At 37.1% G+C, this 20,191-nt stretch overlaps 1 protein-coding gene across 1 annotated transcript in view; it reads right to left on the bottom strand.

The window, feature by feature from the left end:
* Positions 1 to 20,191, bottom strand: part of MTPN (myotrophin) — a 37,006-nt gene that overhangs the window by 14,177 nt on the left and 2,638 nt on the right. The gene's annotated exons all lie outside the window — the stretch shown is intronic.

The raw sequence follows: 20,191 nt of genomic DNA, 5'->3' as shown, positions 1-20,191 counted from the left end.
AGGTGCTCAATCACTGGTTCAGGCCACGACTTAGCATTTCCACTACACCAATTAAGAAACTTTCCATCCTATTTTATAAGTAGCATTGCATCTTCCAATTCCATAATATTAAACAGAGGTCTGAAGACAGCCAGCCAACTCGGGACAAAGGAAGTTACATTCTAATGCCACTCATACTTGTGGCGTGAGACATCTCTTAAGGCCTAAGAGAAATTTAATTTACTGAGTGCCTAATCAGCTTTGTTTCTTCACCTTGAGTTGTGCAACTAAGGATAAACTGATTTGCTGCACTCCAGTGACAAGGAGTTACTAAATACCAAATACTGGCAGGCTACACGGTAAGTAACTTCTTGGTCATCTGTGCAAGTGAGCTTAGTATTTTAGGTTGCAGCTAAATTTAGCACCTTACCTCAAGTTTTCTGCCTCCACAGAAAAACAATCAAAGAATTTCAGCTGCAGCACAAACTAGCAGTTCTCTGTAGAACCTCTGAAATACTCTCACTATTGTTCCAAATTTCTTCAAGTTCAAAGAATAGAGTGAACTGCATCTTCCAGACAGCAGCTCTCTTCTGAAAGTAGAAGGGCAGGCTGTCAGAAAGAAATCTTCTTCTGTATTTGATACGCTATATTGTCACAGTTCTATATTGGAGGCTAGGCAATTCCCTTCTCCTTTCTGATAGTATATTTGACTCTTTCCATAATAAGCTCCCCTAAAAGTCAAAGCAAATGTTTAACTTCCAGCGTTTAACTAGAATACTGCACGTTTTCTGGTCTCAGAAATCAGGACTTTGTTCTTACACTACTGAATGTTCCAGCTTCAAAGCAGTTAGATGAAAAGACCTACAGGTTTTTACCAACCAACAGATTCTAAAGAATGTTGGACATCAGAAAAAAAGTTTTACTATTATGTATGCTCTTCAGAACAGCAATGTGTTGTACCTCTAAACAGTCCACCAGAGCTTCAGCTATGGATACGCAACATTGTACAGTACTATGTGAAATCCCAGTAAGACCAATTCCAACTCTGTGACAAATTACTTGCTAAATAGTGTTATCAGCTCCACAAGTCTTGTGACGCAACTCCTCCCTTGCTTTGCTAAACTGCAGGACAAATTACTGGCAAGGGAATGTTAACAACTGTGTTCCAATAAATAAAAAAAGAAATCATTCAGAACACAATACACTAACAATACACAAAGAGTCACATCAGTCTGAAAGGCACATAAGCTAAGTGTGCTGCTTCCTTAGCTAGTAAATTAAACTTCACTCACTCTTATTTGCATCTCACCACTTCCTGTCAATTTTAAAACAACTGGCATTTGAATAGCACAGGATGTTTGCAGATACTCCTAACACACCTGTAACATCTGTCACATACAAAGACAGTAAATACGGGGATAAGGGAGAAGCACAAACAAGCGCTAACTCTGGAGACAATACAAAGTAAAGCAACAAAGTTCAAGCCCAAGAGAATTCTTTGTACTATAGAGTCATGTTTGAATTATGACAGTTCAAAGCTCATCTTTAAGCTGATGAATATTTGGCTTCTTGACTTAGACTAAAGTATATTTTTCTTCTGAAATAATATACAATAGATCCTTCTGATTTCTCCTACACTAGTTACATGAAAAAAATTCTGCTGGACAACAAACTTCAATGTCATCCAAGCAGCAAGTTTCCTAAGTTGTCCTTACAGATGATTAAAGCTTGTTTACAGAGGTGAGTACCTAACAGACACTGTAAAGATGTCCCAAAATGCAACCACATAGATTTCAATAATAGCACTGAAGAAGTTTATCAGCAGCACTCAAACCCGAACTGTAGCACTAAAATATTTTAGCTGGAATCAACAGAACCAAGATACATTCTAATAATATATATATATGATGCAAATTGGTAGTTCATTGGTATCAAAGACAGCTGCAAGAGGCTTCTTCCTTGGTTTACACAGTGTTGTAGAACACATCAAACATTCTAGATGAGGTTGTCAAAGACCATCTAAACAAGATGCCATTCTCCATTAAACGTAAGACCGTGGGTGTTGATTTCTGTCTTCAATGAATACACACTCAAAGTTGGATTTTCTCGTTTTTCCATTTGAAGCAACTGTTCAGCTATCAGGTAGAGATGCTGAGTTACATGGGCAAGTGGGTTCTCAGTTTTGAAAGACTGGTCAGAAATGACAGATCATATTTTGCATATCAAGCATTTTGTGTATATAGCATTATCCAATAAGTAGTAAATACGCACCAGAGAAGTCAACTTTCTAGAATCGAGTTGCAAACTCACATTTGTGCAAATGCTAGTACAAAGCTGGGAAATGAATCTGCCTTTGCAAACAGAAACCATCACCTATTTTAATGACTTTCTAGAATGCACTGAGTTCACTTAGTTAGAATTGAGGCTAACTCTGGCATAAACTAACGTCCTCTGTTGATCAGAGACCTAGGTCACAATCTACTTAGTAATATTAAAAACCAGTTCAATGCATGAAACATGAGAACCAGCAGTTAGCAGGTATCTGTTTTAATCCTCTCTATTAACATTTGATTACAGGTAAAGAAAAGCCTCTCTCTGAATCTCCAATTACTAAACAAGAAAGGATGTAAGATGTTTACATCACAGTCATCTCATGTTCTACTTAGAAAACTCACATGCATGAAGAATAGTAGATGATTCATTTAGAAGGACTTTAAGTAACAGCTTTAGTTGAAAACTGGCTATCAACACTCAATGAAAAAGGAAAACAAAAACTTGAAGCTCGACTCTAAACACTTCATAAGTTCTCCATGCTTTTTAAATAACTAATAGTACGGTTCATCATAAAGGCCTCTGAAAGCAATTACCACATTCATTTCCCACAGTGGAAGCAATTAAATCCATAAAGAGACCTGTCCCAACTAATTTCTTAAGCAAGTACTGTCAAAATTACCAACTCTTTATTCTTCCACTAACCTCCGTACAAGAGCTTGCAGTGAAATAAGCTTAATTTGATACCTCAGCTTTGTCCAATGTTTTGAATAACATCAAATAGATAGTTAGAAGAAAACAGAGCAATCTTAGAAAAAGTAAGGTCAGAAGGAATCATGAGATATCATCTAGTACAACCTCCTGCCCAAAACAGAGCTATCCTTGAAGTTCAATCAAGGCTTTGTCCATTTCAGTACTGAAGAAAACCTCACAGAGCCCTCTGTACAACACCTTTTACCTCACTATGGCAGTGGTTATTTTCACACTTGTGTCCATTCAGTTTCCTTTGTTGAAACTAGTGATCTCTGCAACTTGTCTCGCAGCTGAGCGTCTCTGAATAAGTCCAGTTCCGTTTTCTCCATATGTCTGTATTTAATACCAGAAAGCTGCTGTTAATCTCCTTTCTAATGCTTCTACTTCAAATTGAAGAAACATTGTCCTTATGTATTATACGATCTGATCCTCCTTTCAACATCAATGTGGCCCCCCTCTGACCTCACTCCAGTTTACACCAACACAGCACAGAACACCAAGCTGTATACACCACTCCTGGTACGGGCTCAGAGGTGCTGACAAATAGTCACTTCTCTCAAACTTACTGGACTCTTCTCTCAAACCACTGGACTTCTTTGGTTGTTGAAGGCCAGCTGCACATCCTGCAAAGTCATGCTATTTGTGTCCACCCTGTCCTCTTCAGGAAGCAGTTTTCTAGAGAATTAGCCCCCAGCTTGTATTAGCAGCTGGAAGGTATTTCACCCCCAAGAAAACACTGCATTTATCTTTGCTACAATTTGAGGTTCTGTCAACATATTTTTGAAGTCCCACTGAGCAGCAGTTCTACCTTCCCTGAAACTTCTAACACTGTTGTTCAGAATCCCTATCCCAGTACTAAATTATATATAATGGAATTTTATTGTATCCAAATGATTTCTTCCCTCCCTTTCCTGCATTTCCTTTACAATTAAAAACAAAAACAAAACAGAAAACAGAATCACAGAAAGCAATTGGGTTATCAGGTATGTTTTGCTCTTGTTAATCTGCGCTGGCTGTTACTAATCACTCTTATGGATCTGGAAAAATCTTCTAGGATTGTTGCACAGTCATTCTGAGGACTGCCTTGAGGCTGAGCAGCCTACTGCTTTGAACTTCTCTTCTTGCCCTACTGGAAAATGAGTATGACATGGTTGTTTTGTTGTTTATTTCATTTTTTTTTCAGCCACTGGAAACTGTTACTACTTGAAACAGTTCAAAGTAGAAAGATGATAAAAAGCAGCTTTATAACCAGCACTCCTGGTTGCACACCACCAGTTACACAGATTTGTGCAACCCTAGTTTAAGAGATTCCTAACTCACTAACCACAACGAAGATCACTTCTAGCACAGACTCTGAGCTGGGCACATGAACCTGCAAGACCTAACAGCAGAACTTACAAGAAATGAGGTCAACACTGCATGGATTCTCCAGGTTTTTCATTGTTTTTTATTTTTATTTTTTATACCTTTCATCACTAGGTCATTTGCAGGCCAACATATTCCTTGCTCTATCTTTTCTTGTCAATAAAACTACACAAAAGCCCCCGCTGTCTCATACCCTTTTCCAGTTTAACTAAAGCAAAGCCTTGGCTTTCCCAGTTCATCTGTGTCAGGGAAAGCTTCTACATTCTTTCCATCTAAGCTCAGTTAACTTTGTATTGGTTTTCCCTGTGTAATAGTTACAATACTAATAGTTACAATACCACTACTCCTAGCCACAGTTTGATCCTTCCTATCCTTACATGAATGACAGGGCTGAATGAATTCAGGGAAGCAGCTAACAAGTCAGAGAATTCACTTGATCACTTCACCCTTCCAAACGAATGTTCCTTCATCTGATTCACCGCTTGGCACTCAAACACACCAGAAATAAGTAGCCGGGATTTACACTACAGTTCTACCACAGGAATAGAAACTGAAACTGGTGACCTCATTAAATCCTATTGCATAGGTTAACTGTTTTAGTAGAGCAATATCTGTAATGCTGATGGCATTAAAATGCTCTTTCAGATTTAGAAACAAATCTATATCCCCATCTGTACTTATCCTATCATGCAGAAATAACTGTCTCCCTATTTCACACATTTTTTCCCTACAATTTTAATTAAGAAAACCAGTTTCCATACACTCAGATGTCCTTATAATGCAGGAAAGCATTCTCTAAGAGCTTCATTACAGAGTAATGAAGTCTCCATTACCTTGGGAAAAAACGGACTCTCTGTCCAGTCTGTTTCATTACCCCAATATCTTAGCATAAAAAGGGTTATAAGATAACAAGAATATCAGATAATTACATTTAGATAATCAGATAATTACATTTAGATAAAGCAGTAACTTCATTGGTGTCATTTGAACAATAAAGAGTGAGAAATCATCTTTCTGTAAAGAAAAGTTTAAATCCTAAGGATGAAATATTTGGGAAGATCTTATTGCATCTCCAGAATACTGTTTCCAATCAGTTGACAGTTTACTGTCTTTCCCACAGGCCTTTGTCCACACTAGCTAAATTTGTTTTTAATGTTCAACAAAAAGATGAACTGAGATACGGTTTACCAGAAACATTTCAAATCAATTTCACTGAACGGATCTGTAGCAAAAGAGAATAATACTCATGTAAAAATGGCAGCATCTCAGGTTCTCAACGTTCACATTCCCTGGGTGTAAGAACAGTAGGCAAATAGTTGAGGACAAAAGAGAAAAAGTTGGGTATTCCATACTTTGTTTCTTTGCCACATGATGGTGTATGGCCTTCATATCTGAAGGACAGCTTGGAACATTCCTTTATGCAATGTCAGCAACATTCTGCACTTTACAAGTGTGTGGTGTTGACAAAAAATTTCTCCAGAAATCCTATGCTAAAAAAAAAAACAAACAAACAAAAACCAACCACATTTGAAAACAAACAGGTGAATTTCCAAACAGCATCTGCTTTTTGTGTTTTCCATGTGATGCCTTTTAAATAGAATTTCTTGTAGATAGCTATGTAAACTCTGACACACCCAATAATGATGGAGGTGATCTTCTCCACCTGGAATGTAAAAATATTTCTTATATTTTGATCTGAGAAGTCTTCTAATTAATAATACCATGGTCAGGTGTGCCAATTTCATTTTAACCTCATAAAATGAAACCAGTACAACTAAGCTGTAACTTACGCTACTGAATAAAATCTGAAGACTGATTTTGCCATAAAATAACCTACACTGGTATCCACTGAATGAAAATTCTTTCCTTACAACCCAAGCCACATCTAAACCATTGGCTGAAGAGTAAGCTTTGTGTTTTTAAGTGGAATACAGATAACATGAGCTTTGAAAGCATGTGAGAGTGACAGTTCCTTGAAGGGAAAGCAAATCTGTACAAAACTGAGCTGGAGAAGAAAAAAAGCAAAACAATAAAACCAATATATACTCAAACAGGGTTTAGCTGACAACCTTGCTTTCTTGCAATGAGAGGTGTGGGAGAATTGCTCTGTATTAATCGTTTGTCAATTCTCCCTTTTTTCCCCATGAAAGTTTCAGTCAGTCCACATCCCTTCATTGATTTCCCAGTACAATTTCTTCGAGATTCATTCACATAGGTAAATGCTACTTTAAAAAAAAAGTAATAAAAAAATCCCCCTCCCAAGTATACTCCAAAAATAAAAATACCTAAGTTATCATCATAATTCTATTTATATTCTGAAAATAGCTGTATTTCAAGAATTTGTCAAAATTCAGTTTAGCTCATGTTTCAGTTGCATGCTCATAGCCTTTCCAACTGTTTACTGGTGTCACTTCTCAGTTGTGGCTCATTTAACACAGAAGTTCTCTTTCTAGCACTGCCCCTTGATTGAAAACAACTTTAAGGACAATAATGAAAAAACAACTGAAGGAAAAAACCTGCTTCCTACATACTTTTATTCTTCAGTCATCCTACAATTTCTGAAGTCACTGTGAGTTTAACAATAATTATAAGTAAAAACTTCTGCCCTTTTTCTACTTGCTCAAACAGGAAAAACATAAGATGCTATACCAATCCACAGGTCAGAAATACTTGAACTAACGAGAGGAAATACAAACACTACACTTCCTGAGATGTGACTAATAATCTAAAAATATAACAACAGTTCAATACTACACGCCTGTGAGTTTACTGACTCACTGAATCACAGACTCATTGAATCACAGACTATTTAAGGCTGAAAGGCTACTCTGGAGGTTATCTAGTCCAACATCTCAAGATCAGTCCCATTAGATCAGGTTCCTCAGGATACAGAGCAGCTGAGACTCAGGCTTCTATGAGGACTGAGGATTCCACAAACTCTAAGCAGTCTTTCTCAGTCCTAAATCACAGTTCAGACGTAAAAGGGGAAAAGTAATTAAATTTTTCATATTCCAGTTGGAATGGTTGTTTCTTGCATTTTTATTGTGCACCTGTAAGCAACTTCCTTTGTATCCTGTTCTTACTACAGAAGACAATTAGACCTTCTCACACAGTCTTGCCTCTGGACACATTCCAGTACGTCAACACCTTAGCTGAACTAGTAAGAACCAGACAAAGTACTCAGATGCAGACTTAGAAATGCTTGGGAGAAGAGAACAACTTCCCTCATATGCTGGCTGCTTGCCTTCTAATGAAGGCTAGCATGCTGCTCACCTTCAACAAAAGAAAATAGTGCAAACTCGTCTGCAGCTTGATATCCACCAGGACCCTGAAGTTCTTTTCTGAAAAGCTCCTACCTAACTAATTAGCCCCCAGCTTGTACGGCTATATGGGTTTATTGCTTTCTAAACTATTGTTTTGACTGTTAAAGGCATTCCATTGCCTAGGACATAACAAAGATATTAAGCAGTACTACTAAAACTAACTTCTAGTGGATGCCTGTGGTAGGCAAGTGCCACTTAAAAGTAATGCTGCTGATCACAACCCTTTTGAGATCAACAGCTCAGCCAGTTTTCCACCAAGCTTACAGCTCACTTACCTGTCTTGACAGTCTCTCCCTGTATCCTTGTAACAAAGATCTTGCTAAACAAGAAGGAAGACTTGCTCCATAGCCTTCACAGAGACTGAAGTTAAGCAGACTAGTCCTCAGTTTCCCACATCTTCCTTCTCACCACTCTTCAAGCGTTATGTTTACTTTCTGAGAATCACCAACAACATTCCCCCCCCCCCCCAGCCACCAGAATCTATCAACGATGACAACAAACAGCCTCACAAAGACAACAGATAGATGCCTCAGCATCCTCAGATCCATCGCACATTTGATCCCATGGACAGATGTATTTCCAGCTTGTTTCTAAGGCATTCCCTAACTCCATCCTCCTATGATATCAAAAGTACCCCACTGCCACAGACTCTCTACATAGGCTGTGAGTCTTGAGGCCTTGCAAATAAGAAGAGCAGTAAAAAAGGCTTCTACGTATATATCACCAGGCCTTCAGCCCCAGTTGGTCCACATCTTCCTTTGCCTCTTCTAGCCTCTTCTAATACCCTTCAGAATCCTAATTCTGATTTCACTGTCAGCTGAACTTTTATTTTCACATTTTCTCCCCACCCCTGAACATTTGTGCAGTGTTTTTGCATTCCTTCCAGTAGACCATTTTCTTCTCACCTTTTGTTTAACCGTTACAGATTCTTCAAAATAAGTGACCAGAGACATTTCGCATTTCCAAGTACCAGCTATGGAATTCACTCGGTGTTTTTCATACAGTCATGGGTGCATCTTGGAATACAAAGAAAGCCCCCTGAAGTTTCTTAACTTTCTTTACTTTAGAAAGGTTGTGGTATTGTTTCATCTATATTCAAAGACACCAAAAAAGGGAGTCGGATCTTCTATCATAGAAAGAAAATTTTACTGCTTGCCTCTCCTTAATTGCTCTTCCATTAATCAGTTGCTTGAGGACAAAACTCAAGCTCTACCTACCCTTGTTCGTAAGTAACTTCCTTTGAACTAAAGCAGAACTAAAGTGAAAGAATGAGTTCAAACAAAAACTCTTGTATTTTTTAATTTTCAGCAACATAAAAAAGTAAGCTTAGGTTTACTGCTGAAAGCTCAAAGTGCTACTATCTCAGTTTTCTCACTACTGAAACACTGCTGGGGTTTATACACAGAAAGATTAGATTCCTCATGTGACCTCTTGGAGAAAGCTTTTATCTTCTTTAATCAGCCACTAGAGGTGGTCTATATTTTCCATTCTCTAACTCTAGGTCTCACCTAATGACTGCCAATTTTGTTCCAAAATACATATTGCTGTAAAATGTGTTCATTGACATTGTTATAAAACACAAGATCTTAACTAGAGCTCACTATGTAACACTATTCACCTAGTCTGCACTTTAAGTCTTCAGTACAGCATTCACAATATTCCAGCCTTTCAAGATGGTACTGCGGTTTAACAGTTTCTTCCTCTTAGAGAACAGCTCTGGAGTCTAAATAACAGCACTGACTTGGTAGAAGAAGCTTTCATTCCTTCTGTGATATACAGGGTCATGCATGAATTGAGGCTGAAAGGGACCTGTGATATAAGCCCATTCAACTAAGATCTACGAGGACTTTCACAGGTGCTTTGAGATGCCGATAGACACACTCTTAAAATTAATTCACTAATCCAGAACTATTGAACCCCCCCCCCCCCCCCCCCAGAAAAAACTTGCTCCTAGTTTTCAAGAATTAAAATGACTTCCTGCCTCAAAACACCTTCAATTAGTAGTGACAACGAATTAGTCTCTTACCTGGAGCTCATTATACAACCTTATCTGGAGATTTTTGTCATGGTAACCAAAATGGAGTATTTGCCTGAAGCAGTTTCTGCTGGCCAGAGAAGTTACACATCTGCCTCCACTACTGAAACAGACTTTGTTTTAAATTGCTACAGGTGCTATGTATTCACATCAATCTTCCTCATACAAGCCTGAAGCTAACTGGAACAACAGTTTAGTACAAACAAGCCACTATTTTCACAGATCTGGAAATTTTTATTTATTAGGAACAAGAGAAGAGATCAAATAACCACCACATTACACAAGCCAAAAAGGAGCATTAAACTTTTATGTATTTTTCCTGTAAAAGGAAGAAAAAACCACACACAACAACTCAGGGACTGCAAAACTAAGAGCTAGTTCGATGAGACAAAAAGATCAAGTTGACACATCCTCAACTTGATGCATTCAAAAACCATCCAGCAAACAACAGAGGAGACCTAAAGAAGTATTAGTGTCCTCTATATATTCTACTCAACAAGAATATTAAGTATCATGTTCTCTCGCTTTATTTTTATTAAAAAAGAAACCCTCTTGTCCCTGGTCAATATTCACCTTAAGAGCGGAAGTGGAAATGCAAATATGGAGAACATTTAAGTAACTGATAACTCAAAGGTTGGGTCAAGTTAAAAGAGACAAATGGAAGGAAAAAAGAATAAGTTTGTAACTTGCAAATTGTTTATGATTTTGGAGCAGATTTCTTCAGATAAAAAAACAGCAGTAAATTTCTGCCAAGGCTAAGAAATCAACTCATGGTAACTACAAGTAGTTAGTTTCCCATGGCAACTGAAAAATTTTGTGCAAGATCCTGGTTTTCATTAAGATGTTCTGTATTTTCAAAAATTACTTATTTTCAGTCCACTAAATAAATGAATATTTAATCTGCATTTATAATAATTTTCATTTATAATAATCATTTAATCTGCAGTAGAAAGACTGCTGCTGCTGCTCAGTGGTGAAGCAAATGCTGTTTGTTCTAAAAGTTTTCCAGCTGTGGCCTGAACAGACCACAGTTGTCTGTGGACAACTGAACAGAGGCAAGTGACCTACATTTACTTTGTGGGATAGTAGCTTCCACTTGGAGAATTTAAGATCTAGAAATTCTTATCTGTTCAAGTTAACAGATGCTGACAATGGAACTTCTTGAATACACAAAGTTAAGTCTCTGTGGAAGATGCTGCAGACATCAGTATAGCCAGCCAAGCTTCCACTTTGCTCTGAATTCACATCTAGTCTTTCCAATTAGCTTTGCCTGCAACATCCATCTGAGATTCACTATTTAAAGAGCTGAAAGCAGGCAAAGAATTTCAGCACAACATTTCCTCTAGAAGACTCACTGGTGTGAGAGATACCTGTTCTGATCATACCACAAGTCTTCTCCAGTAGACACTTTCCTGCAAGTACAACCAGAGCAGACAGATGAAGAACCAAATATGTTTAAAAATTGTATCTATTTTCTCATTGATGTATATAATCCTCTGCCTTACAGAAGCCTCAATCAATGGTAACACAAGTTAAGAAAATGAATTATGAACCTGATGTTGATCTTGCTTATTTTGATATGGTATTTTAAATATACTGAAAAGCTTTTATAAGGATCCTTACACTTATTTTTGATAAAGCCAACAAAAAGGTATTTAAATAGCCTTATTTTTAGGATTTGTTAGTGGTTAACAAGTTTCTAGCTTATCCACTGTACTCAAATGCAGTCTGAAGTCCTTTGTCTCAGTCAAAAGAATACGATTCCAGAAACAAACTGACTTACAGAGCCATCTGTGTTTCAGTTATCAGCGTTTTTAAGAGACAAAAACCTGATTAGTAGTTTCGTAAAGCAAAAATGAACCTAATGTTTTCTAGCAAGACTTTCTAGAAACTTGTGCTACAATCCTAGCTTTAAATATGTATGAATTATTTGCATTACTGAAAGTAGTTACTCCCCCCCAAACTCTTAACTATTTAAGATTTCAGCGAGAAACAGTGGAAACCACTCACTTTGCATTAGTAAGTAATGATATAGCAATGCAGTGGCCAGTTTTGCATCTTCTCTTAGTTCTCATGAATCACTTTTAAAAAGCTTCACCCAAAAAGTACTCACCTTTTACTTAGGCAACAGTTCTGACTAATGGCAGCAACTAGTTTTGACAGAATAAGCTGTTTCAGCCAGAGGTATTATTACTCCTAACAAAAGAGCTCCAGCTCTCTGATCATCTCATTGGACCTCCTCTGGACAAGCTCCAAGACCTATGCATCTTTCTTGTGCTGGGGGTCCCAGGCCTGGATGCAGTACTCCAGATGGGGCCTCACAAGAGCCGAGTAGAGGGGGACAATCATCTCCCTCTCCCTGCTGGCTACAAGAACTACTTAAAATCAAAATCAAAGACTGTTGGTGTGCTAAACATTCAAGAACATGAATTTGAACTGTCAGCAATCAGATACTCCTTTTAAGTCTTTCTGACCTGAAAAAAAGTTTAGAACTTGGAAATAAAATTAAAATGCTTTAGTTACAGAATCAGGGTTTGTCTGTCAGGCTTGATTTTGAACACAGGAGCGCAATCAAAAATTAAACTGTTTAATTAATTCTTAAGGAATCATAACCAGAATGTAAGACTATATCTCTTAATCTGACAAAAAAACAAATATTCACTCTAAAAGGTATGTTAATTACCATGTCCTCTGAGCACAGTACAGCATCCACTTTCACAGACAGCACTGAGATGGCCTTAAAAGGATTTTTTTTTCCTCCAGAAGTGATTGGTCAGAGTCTATGCTTTAAACATTGCTACATTTTGATCTGATTTAGAGGATTTACCACTTCAAGGGTGTATCAAGCAGAAAAATACTCTAGGCCTCAGGGGGTGCCAGATGACTGCTGAACAGCAGACAAGAACAACACATGAAGCAGAAAGTTATTCACTACTGTACTATCAGCAGATTGACAAAGAATAACACCAAATCAGACCAGCCTCCTACAAAACACCCATTTATGTACTTTAACACAAACTCACACTTAATACATGAGATCAATTCACCATGGAATTCTGAAAGTAGATTTTGATAGAAAAAATACATTGTTACGTGCTGCATCTTCTTCCTTCCACATTTGTATTATGGTAAAATAATAAGTCAGGGATAAAAGCATCTAGGGGTTTAATTGGAGGATTTGGGCAGTTTCTATTGCTAGACCATTGCTTCGTAAGTAAAGCAGATGAACAAAGACTAAGTACCCAATCTCCATTTACTTGCTAGCTCTGAATGAAAATATTTTCAGTTATTGTAAGAGTACCAATGTCAATATCTGTATTAAAATTCTCAGTGCATACTGTCCAAAGAATGCACAGGAAATTACTGTCTTCCTTCTAGGAGAACAGTAGAGGCCAGCTACTGAGTTTCAGTTTCCACCAATGTCACCCTGATATTTGTATTATGTGGTCTAAAAACTACTACTATAACCAAAAAAAACCATGATGATTTATGCAAGTTCTGAAAATTGAAGTTGCACTCCACCATAAAGATGGCAGGATAAATGGGAAAATGAGCAAGCCTTCCAGAATTGACTGCTACAATTTAAAAAAGATACTGAATTCAGGCTTTATAACTGGGATCAGGCATTAAAAGCATGACTTCCTTCTCCAGCATCTAAACAAGGAACGCATTCAAGGCAAAGTGCAATGTTCTATCAATCCTTAAAACAATCAAGTTTGACTTCTAAATAAATTTTCAGATTAGAAGGCTCTAATCAGTTGTGTTGTGCTCTGTACCATGAGTTTACATTTTGATCACACAGAAAGGTATAAAAACAAATATACCTTTCCATTAATGACTTCCAAAAGCTCCAAGCCTTATGTAGACTTTTGTTGACATTCTGAAGCAACTGAAAAAATAAAAATCAGAAAAAAAAAAAAAAACAGATACCCTGGAAATAAAACACTTGATTACAAAAATCCAAGAAATGCATTGAGATTCATACAATGGCCTTCCAAACCACTTATCTGCAGCACTTAGTTTTATAGCAACATTCCCATTAAAACATACCAATATTTATATTGAACTCTTCTAATTTAGATATTTAGATGAACCACCTACAAAACTTAAGCTACACTTCAGCCAAGCAAAAGAAATATTATTACTGAAGGTTTTAAGAAGTTAGGAACCTAAGAAATAAGGAAACTCCCAAACATCTTACATGACTAAGAAGGATCCTGCAAAGTTCTTTAACAGGGTATGCTCAAAGAGAAATACAGATCTCATTTCACAGGAAATAACTTTCTTTGCCTGTTCCCCCTCTTTTTTTTTTTTTTTTTTGTAAATATAAGGACTTGAAACTCCCTCCTTCCTGAATTAAGAACTGTAAGTACAGAATAACTTTAAAAAAAAAAAAAAAAAAAAAGATACTGCCTACAGGATTTATATTCATAGAATCATTAGCAAATCTGTTTAGAATAGATATGCTGATGATAACTGTTGTGTTGATGATAACTGTTGTGTTGAGAGATGTGGTTTAGTGGGAGCTATTGGTAATAAGTGAATGGTTGGACTGGATGATCTTTTAGGTCTTTTCCAACCTTGGTGATTCTGTGAACTGTTCCATGGACATCTCTATCTTTTGTCTTAAATGGCCTTCCAGCTCATCTTTCCTCTTTTACACTGATTAGTAATTTATAGACCATAAGCATGTTAAAAAGCAAGTTCATAAATGACTGATTTTTGAGCAAAGTCATTCAACAGTAAGTATCAAGACTATTTTAGTTCATTAGAAACTTCAAGCACACGATTCTATTTCATAAACTGTCTCCATTATTAGATACATATTAGAATATTCTTTGAGCTTTGGCTGGGAGTATGACAGGCAAACCTCCAGAATACCTTTCAACTGATGTTCTGCTCTGTTCAGCTTATTAGCCACTGCGTGCAATTACTCTATTTGACTCTCAAAGTGTAGCTGAAGGCTAAATAAAATGATATCGCCATTTCCATTTTGGCCTGTAACCACTGAAGAAGGCAGCAAATGTATATAAGCAAAGAGAAAAGCCTAGACGATACTGTAATTCTTGTTGCAGAAAGATACAAAAATCTTTTCTTCAGAGAAATGCAATGACTTCTGGTGTGCTACGTACCTTCACTGAACTTCAGAACTACGCTGCACACGAAACACTAATAAGAAAACATTAAAAGCATAAAAGCAGCTCAAGTGCCAAATAGCTCTAGAATTCAAGTCCCTGATATGCTTTAAAGCTATGTTCATGCGTACATGTATTATGATACTGAATTCACAAGATCACATTTCTCTTTCTCTCTTTACCTTATCAGGATTTCAACTGTTTTCAGGACAACACCAACTTATCATACAATTTCTTTTTTTACAAAGAACAACAACAAAAAAATCCAAAATCACACAATTTGCTTCCAGTCAAAATTACAACTAGTACTGTATCTTAGTCAACAGGACTCGTTTATATTGATTACTTCTCTAGACAGAGCTACAGACCTTCACTGAATGAGAGAGCACTGCACATGCTGGTCTTAAACACTGTAAGGAAACCAATACCTCCCCTCCCCCTCTGGCATATGACTGAGGAATTCACCATTGGTGGTCACAATCAACACAGGCTTCAGCATTAACTTGCAATAAAAATAAAAGAGCATTCCAGCATCCAGTAAAATATCAGTCACGATAACCTATACCTGCCCCTCCTAACAACAAGCTAAAGCAGAAAAACATCCACCAGTTTAAAACTGCCAAAACTGCAACTTCTAAGAAAAACAACTGTTATGCAACAGACTGCTCAATTATCCTAGTGGTTGGTGACCCTGCACATAGCAGGAGCGTTGAAACTAGATGATCATTGTGGTCCTTTTCAATCAAGGCCATTCTGTGATTATTGGCACTTAATTCCAGTTAATGCATTTGTCTTTGTAACAGTGTTGTTTGAGTAGATCTTCCGACTCAAACAACAACTAATTCTTCTCATAGAGAAGTATGGGTATGTAAAAAAGCAATATCCCAGCAATATCCCATCACACAGAAGAAAAATTAAGAACAACTTATAAAAACCTTGAGTCTTGAAAGTGTGCAAAGTAGGTAAAAGCAGTAGCTTGGTTCACATTCTCATCTGGATGCTTCCCCAGAAGCTCATATTAGCATAAACATAAAACCAGAAAAAATATTAAGAACACAGGGACATACAAGAAAATGAATATGTGACTGAAGTAATAAAATATGATACATCCCCAGCCTTTCTTTTCCTTCTCTCTGTCTCCTCTTCCGACCTTTCAGATGCATCTTTACAACTCCTTTTATTCTCATAAACATTACAGGACTTGTGAAGCCCGTATTTCCGAGTCCATTACATTCTCCTCAAGCATGAGTAAATTATTTGACCTTCATGTTGTAATTCCGTACTCGTGCATTTTTATAGTGCTACAAGACCTACTCATTCAGTATTTTTACTTATGTAGACTGCCTAACTCACCAATTCCACAATATCCAGACAATCTTCACATCTAACACAACTTGCCACCAATGACTCCAGATGCAGACCACTGCAGAACTTTGCATTTCAAAGAAGCTTAGCTCATCTTCCACTTGCACTCCTGTTGAAATCAACAGTAACTATCTGAATCAAAACATAAGAGCTTATATAAAAAAAAAACAGACAGATTTAACAAAGAAAAAAGATACAAGAACGAAAACTGGGTATAGAATGAAGAAGGCTGAGAAGAAAAGGAGGTTCTAAAAGTATTTTTCCCACACCTAGAGTTTTCTAATGGTTATTCATAATATGTTCCTAATTTATAGCTAGTGGCATATAAAATAAAGACTCAGACAAAACAGGATTTACCCACAGCAGAAATAGTTTTTTTTTCTTCTCACTTAGGGAACTGAATATAGTAGCAAAGCTTTCAGCAACAAAAATTCAAATTAATTCACTGTTATTCAAAACTAGTTTTGATCACACTTTTTTTTTTTTTTCAAACAGCAATTATATGCATTCAAACAGCAATTAGGTACATCAGTATAACGACAGCCTAAAGAGAAACAAATAAGGGAGGATTTAATCTTTTAATTAGGGCAGGAAATTGACACATCCAACGATTCTAGGATGCCCATCCAGTCAGCGAGCCATGAATTCCACCGCAATGTCAGGTTTACAGTTTAACAGACTCTTATTTGTCCCAGGCTGATACACTCTATGTTAAGTCGGGGTGACTTTGCTGACATTTATCCTATCTTTTTCCCCTTTTAGTGCTGTCTTAATTGATAAGATTCAGTGGAGGCAGCACATACAGCTTTAGAAAAAAATAAATCAATTAATGTTATGCTTCACATAAATCACTGCAAGTTCTTCAGAACTCCATTTATTACGTACAAACAGTAAAGTCAACACATCCCTAAACAATTAAGAACTAGACAATTTAGAATTGACTAGTTCGATCACAGTTTGCAACTCAAGGCCACTACACAGTTGCAAACAGGCCCTCTTTGCACCTCATAAGTTAGTTACCCCACAAACCAATAATACACAGGCAAAGAGCTCATGTCTTCGGACTCTTTCAAGTCACACTGGGGAAACTAATCAGCCACACTGAAAGGGTGTTTTTCATTGACCCTGTACGTCTTACTGCACCAGATGTGCTGTGTACTTTAGAAAAATATTCTTGTACATTCTCAGTGTTTTAGTTAAGAACAATTCTCACGAATACAGAACTTGTTAACAGCCTCTCTTTCAGCCCTTCACAGGCATTCACTAGCAAGCAACTGCACGGTTCCACAAAAGAAATATTTAGATTAACACACTTAGATTGACAGAACAAACTGAATATCAATTTTCAGGTTAGTTTACTGCTTAATTACACTATCTTAAGCAACCACATTCCAACACACTTGAGTAACTGCTATTGAGAAAAATAACAGGTCTAGAATACAGCAAAACCCCATGTAGTGCAAGAATACTGGGGAACAACAACAACACAGAGCAGCTCCACTAGAGACACCCTCAGACCAGCAGCTCCAGTGCTATTCCAAACGAGTCCCAGCAAAGCTGCCTGGTTCCTTTACATCACGCTGTAATCCAGCAGTCTTTCAAGATCCCATCACTTTAAAGCATAGTAACCACTTCCATACAGGAGGCAAACCAGGTATCAATACAGGCATAATAACAAAGCGAACTTCAGCGTTCACCACGCTGAGCTAAGGTAGATTTCAGTGTATTCAGAACGTGGTTAACTTCCAACTCATATATTCCACCTGCATACAATAGCCTTTCATTTAGTCTGTTGCTTTAGAAGTAAGAAATTATTTCAATGGATACTCAAAAGAAAAGAAGCTACTCTCAAAAAAGTTAAAGCTTTTTATTTCTCCTTGCCCCTCCCAGGTGTATATAAGTCTCTTCTTTCTTGCCCTTCCACAACAGATTTGAACACTCACTAATCTCACCGCTGTCATTTCCACAAAAACCTATTTCTAAATCATGCTTATTGCTTTAGTCTCTCCAATCAGTTTTGCAGTAGCAAACTTCATTTCTCAAGTCACATCCATTCAAATATCATTATATCCTTAATTGCAAGACTTTATATAGTATCACAGTTTTGTGAAGGACATTGCTCCATTTTCCACCTGAATTACTGAAAGTCCTTCTAGCTTTTTGATTTTCTTTTCTTCAGAAAGTTAAAATGAAGACTCCCCCCACCCCAACAGGAATGCCCAGTAAGCAACCACAGCATGTATGTTTTTCTAAACACATAACACTTCTGGCCTACTTCAACTTTCCAGTCCACTGAGCAGTAAGAATACAGTACTTTCAGTTTGGTAGACTGCTCTATCTTCTTATAGTATTAGGTTAGCTGATATGCCAGATACATCTGTAAGCAGTGCTACTATTAAGAAGCAACAATGTAGGGGATTACAACAGCTCATGAAGTGAGGAATTCTCAGTTAAGCCACTGAAGACTAAATTACTCCAGGAAAACACTTATTGTAGCCTCTTTCTTACAAAGTCAGGTTTATCTTGCCAAAATCTTTGTTCCCTAGTGACTGAACAGAAGAAATTGTGCTTAGCTGCTAAGTGGAAGACTTGCACGTTGATAGAGAAGTCGTGTTAAACAGTTATGTAACTTGTCATTCCACAGAGGAAAGGAGGATAAAGAAAGGGAAAAGCACAAATGCCACACATGTTAAGAAGTTCTGTGGGCTTAATATAGCCTGCCCTTCTTCTAACTAGTGCTTTTTAAGCACCCCACTTCCTCCCTTGAGGGAAGCAAATTTCTCTAATCTGCGTGGGTACTCCTCACCCATTTGAGTGCACGTTTGATTCATCTGTTCCTATGAAAGCTTCTGCTTTCTTGTGGAATTTTAAACATTTGAGTGGATGTATGTGGGAAGAGTGCAGAATTCCTTCAATCCCAACCCTGCAAAGATACCTCTGAAGGCAACATATGCTGGCTATATTAAAAAAGATATCAAAGAAAGCAAACAGTAAAAGTTACTTTTTAATCTAGTCATAGTAAAAATAGATGACACCATACTTAACAGCTAGCATAACACACTAATTGCAGTATATCTGTAGAAATTAACATTTACCATAAAGAATTTACAAGGATACAAGTTTAGAAATGTAGAGACTAATGAAATGTTTCTTACTGAAAAGAAAGAAGCCTTTCAGGATTATTCAAACGATACAAATAGTTTTTCACATTTGTATCAAGTAGAAGCCAGCTGTGTCTTCCAAAAGCACAGATTGGCAGCACTAAAAACTCTCTTGCAAAGCAACAAAGCAATATTACGTGGCAACTGTCTGTTTCATTGCCACCTCTCAGAACTTCTGTTTTTAAGGAAGATGCTGTTTCTGATGACAGAATCTTTAGAAGAATACAAGATTTCCTTACACAGAATAAAACACACATTGAGACTCTTCCTTCTGCCTCTGTACCCTTCACTCATCTGCTAAACTGGCAGAAACTTTCTCCATGTAAAGAAGAGAAAACACAGCCATTGAAAAGAAAGGTTTTCACATTATACATCACGTTTCCCCTAATGTTTGAATCACAGTCTGACAGTCATTAGGCTATCTTCTTTGTATGTTCTAAACAAATTTTAGGTGAAATAGAAGATGCTAATGATTCCAAAGACAATATTATTTGTAACTTACAGCACACAAGTGAAAGAAAGGGCTTAATTCATTGCCAAGGGTTGAACTCTTGCAGTCTCATTGACTACATCCATTCATGCTTTTATTTTTAAAACTCAGGTCATTTGGTTAATATTTCAGGATCTAACACTTATATTACACAAAGCCAAAGATGAAGAACTTTATGATGTAACTGGCAACAAAGCCAAAAGATCACAAGCTGTTCTGTCAATTCAAGTAATGAGAAAATAAAACTAGAACAAGGACTAAAGGAAAGAAAAAGAAAGAAATTGGAAATAAAAAATTCCCAAAAAAGGATAAGA

This window comes from Lagopus muta, chromosome 1, assembly GCF_023343835.1.
Source record: "Lagopus muta isolate bLagMut1 chromosome 1, bLagMut1 primary, whole genome shotgun sequence".
NCBI classification, from domain to species: domain Eukaryota; kingdom Metazoa; phylum Chordata; class Aves; order Galliformes; family Phasianidae; genus Lagopus; species Lagopus muta.
The sequence above is the reverse complement of the archived record's forward strand: the minus strand, read 5'-3'. Positions and strand labels throughout refer to the sequence as shown.